The sequence below is a fragment of the Echinops telfairi genome, unplaced genomic scaffold (genome assembly GCF_000313985.2).
Source record: "Echinops telfairi isolate 266 unplaced genomic scaffold, ASM31398v2 ScPeMD7_7;HRSCAF=31, whole genome shotgun sequence".
Taxonomy (NCBI): Eukaryota; Metazoa; Chordata; class Mammalia; order Afrosoricida; family Tenrecidae; genus Echinops; species Echinops telfairi.
In genome coordinates, this window is record NW_022103904.1 from 14,681,490 (window position 1) to 14,685,701 (window position 4,212).

The window sequence follows — 4,212 nt, forward strand, 5'->3', positions numbered from 1 at the left end:
GTAAGATATCTGACTTTATACATATTTAACATTTTTTATTACACGTTTATCCAAAAGGTTAAAGAGAGAGAGAGAAAGAAGGTAGGAAACGCAACCAGATGTAAACCATGCTTATCTTTGGGATAAGTGATTATTTTCTTTCCAACGGTTGATATTTGCCTCTTGTTCTCCACGACAGAAAAAGGGAAAAGGTATTAGTATTCAACACCATGAATTCTACTGGCAAAGCGCAGCTGTAGTAAAGACATCATTAACGCTCTGTGACGTAGTCGGGATGACGGTGACGAGTGTTGTCTTTGCCAGGAGATGGAGGAAATGTTCACGACTGGCTCCCATGCACCCCCCCAAAATATGCAAGCACATTGCTGTCAAGTGCATTTTAATGGATGGCAGCACCCACCTGCCCCCACCTCATCCCCATCTGCTACAGGGTAAAACTTTTCCAAAGGGTTTGTTTTTTGCTTCTGTTTTTGGTGGGAAATGGTGTCTATAAAGGAGCCCTGGTGGCGTAGTGGGTATGCCTTGAGCTGCTAACCACAAAGTCAGCAGTTCAAAACCACCTGCTGCTCCATGGAAGAATGATCAGAGAGAGAGAGGAGGCTTTTTCCTTTTGTGAAAGAGTTACAGGCTCAGAAGCTCACAGGGGCAATTCTGCCCTGCCCCGCAGGGTCTCTCGGATTTGACATTGACTCAATGGCCGTGAGTTTGGGGCTTTTATGTTGTTGATGTTGGTGTTTTGTTTTTCGTTTCGAGGGGTGAGGGATACAGGGTGTCTGTGAGTCAGAAATCATGCGATGGCAGTGAATTGGGTTTGTTTGGTGTTGTTTATAGCAAGTGCAAGCCGTGTACTGTGGGAAGGGTTGGCAGTTTGAACCCATGCAGAGATACTGCAGAAGGAATACCCGAGGCCTGCTGCTGTAAAGATGACGGGCAAGAACACTCTCTGGGACACACGGGGATGTGTAACATGCGTGGCTGGGTAGCACGTGGGCTGTGTAACACACTGGGCTAGCATGAGTTGGAATTCACTTGGCAACAACGGGTGGTTTTGTAATGATCTTCAAAGAAGCAGATGGCCAGGGGTTATTTTCTGTGGAACTGGTCGGTGGATTCGAAATGCCATCCTGTAGCTTAGCAGCGTCTCATGACTTCCCAAGAGACTCATTACAACTTCAAATCCTTGGTGGGAGTGGCACTGAAAAACCTAAATCTGAAGGATCCGCATGTCAGCGAGGTTATTTTGGACACTGGTGGCTTTTGCTGAGCGGAGTGCTTTCTAGGCAAGAAAGCCGAGTTATTTTGGGCCTTCATAATTGTGAGTTAGACAGGTGGTTTGCGTATGAAACGTTTCATTTACCTGCTGTGTAGTCTGTTGACTTTGGGAAAGGCTAGAAACAGTTCTATGCCAGGTTCTTGAAATGATGGGCTGGGGTGGTGACCTTATTGTTACGTGCAGAGTCCCCTCCCCAGGCCAGGCTGGGCTCTGCAAGGAGAGCAGCAGAGAAAATTCATGATGTTAGCGCCCATTATTGAGAGTTTCACCTCACCAACCCGTAGTTAAGTTATTTTTAATAGTGGTTTTGCTTTCAGATAAATGTTTGTGTGTGTGAGTGTGTGTCTCAGAATAGGATAACATTTTGTGATTCCTAAATAATAAAGGGAATTTATCCTGAAACAAGCACCCATCATGTCTTTCCAATATTAAAAATATATGCATGAACCCAGATCCAAGTTATGGTTTAAATCAACCATCTTCACAGTCTGTGCAAGTACAATTGAGTACAATTTCTAGTTGTCCTAAATAACAGGCTATTTAGGCAAATAACCAATATGGCAAACATGATCAAATTGACCTGCCAAACGGACAGGACTGAAGTTAGAAGGTGAAGCTGCGGGCCAGGTAAGGACATTGGAATGTGAAGAAGATTCCTCTTTGCAGGGAGCTTGTTTTCCCCAAGGAGGCCCGGTGCTGTTATTGGGTCCACATCGGGCTGCACATCTCTAGATCGGTGCCTCACGCGTGCCTGCTGCCCTGCACGAGAGGCTGTCTGCTCTGCTAAAGAGGGCCGTTCTCAGAGACTAAATAAAGCAGTTGTCCCTGGCCCGCAGGATCATTCCGAGTGGAAATGACTTGATGGCAGGGGGTTTTCTTTGGAGCAGCTTGTATGTAGAGCCCTCTGCCAAGCTTTGTGATGGCCAACAGCCCTGTTGAGTCTCATTCCTTTCTCGCATCCATTTCCCCAAACCTCTTAGGATCCTGTTTCCCATCGAGTTTGCATAATGGATCCCTCCAGCCTCCCCCCATGATTTCAGGAGCACTCCCCTCCTTCCTTCTCACTCACCCTTACCCCCGCTTCCCACCTCTCCTTCCCCTGGGTCCTTCCTAACCCTGGTAGACCACACGACATGTCTTCTTGCTGGCTTTTGACATGTTTTACAACCATTTGGAATGGTTTTTGTTTTCCCAAGTCACTTCCTCATTATATCTTTCTGAAACGATCCTAATATTTTAACAAATGATTACATCAATGCAACTCCAGTTTTTCAAGAAAATGTAATTTTCAACACTGTCGAGGGCATTTTTTGGATTTTTTTTTTTTTTGCCAACTGACCATGAAATGGAAGAAAATTTAAAAGCCCTGAGATGTAAAGTGAAATCTGCCAATTTAGGAAAGAGAAAAGCTACAACAGTAACCGAATCTTGAGTTTTAAAAACGATTTCATTGTTGTTGTTGGAAGTGATCCTACCTTTCACATGTCTCTGGAATGTAGCCATAACAAGATGTTAGTATTAAGTGCAGGGGAAACTGCACAGTGATGCAAAAAGGTCAAATCTAGATTGTGCTCCACTGGGCAGTAGAGAAGTAAGAAAGACCTAGAGTCAACTGAACTAGGTAACCCTGTGCCAAGGTGTGGTGTTGTGAGGCAGGTTGCTCTCAGTGTGGTCCCTGGACCAACAGCATCCACAGAACCTGGGAGCTTGTGAAACGCTGGCCTTGGGCTCCACTGAGACCTAATGAGCCAGGACTGTGGGGCCTGACAGACCGGTAAGGAACCCTCTAGGGATTTGACTCCGGTTGATGTATTAGCACAAGAGTATAGAGGTGTGGGCATCTAGATTAAGGATGGATGCCAGCTGTAAATGGCTGACTTAATGGGGAAGGGAAGACTTGAGTTGCCACTAAAGAAAGACAATGACTTTCAAGAGGAAAGAAAAGGGCATTTTCTCAGCAGAACTCAAGGAGCAAATGCATCAAGTTGGAGATACACGTGATAACAAATTCTCAAAATGAATGTGCACTGGTGTCTGTCTCTTAAATGTCCTCCTCCCTTGACTCCTGAAAGTGGCCCCTCAGGGTTCCACATGGATTCACATGTCAGTTCTGCCCGGTGTCTCCCAGTGTCTGCTGCCCCTGAAGGGGGGAAACAAGGTTCTGAGCCTGAATGACTGATCAGCATCCCCATAGCCAACACAGGGATGGCGATGCAGACAGGAAGTAGACTTAAACTTCCATGTAGAGCCAGGTTCTTTCCATCTCCAAACATAAGGACTCTGAAACCCTGTCTGCTCCAAAAGGCTGGATTTTATATAATGAACTTCATTTTTAAAGTATAGCTGAGTTTTCATGAGGGTTATTAGACTGTTATTGCCTATAAAAGGGAAGGGAAATAATAAAAATAGAAGACCAAAAGAGAGCAGGTCCGGATTGGGCTTCTAGAGCGAGGGGGGCTGGTCTCAGGAATCCAGATACCTTGGCTGGGGCTGCGGAAGCATGGCAGCCGAGCTACTCTTCCTCCCATCAAGAGGACCAGAAAGAAGCCTGTCTAGCACAGAAAGGTGTGCCAGTCCCGTTCTAACGTGAAGAGGGCCATCCAGCCTGAGGTGTTAGGAGATTGACATGGGAAAGGCCTTTTCCTAATAATATTTTGTTTTAGGGGAGGGAGGCTTTAAATTAACTCCAGCCACTTATAGTAGTCAGAAACTCATTCATAGGCCGGTGTGAGAAAAGAAAAAAAATTGCAATAGCCTCATGTCAACCACAAAATATTGTCCTCTAGATGAGTCTAGCCAGACCAGAAGGGGAACCAGGATCGATTAGGTGGATTTCCATTAGGTGGAAGTTCACAGTTGGACAGTGAGAAGATAGCCTGCTTTTCAAAGAACTGTGCGTCAAAAGACCTTTGCCATCTATAAATATTAACCTGTTCCTT

General features: G+C 45.5%; 1 protein-coding gene across 2 annotated transcripts in view; it reads left to right on the forward strand.

The window, feature by feature from the left end:
• COBL (cordon-bleu WH2 repeat protein) overlaps nucleotides 1-4,212 on the forward strand; it is a 255,188-nt gene that overhangs the window by 182,260 nt on the left and 68,716 nt on the right. The gene's annotated exons all lie outside the window — the stretch shown is intronic.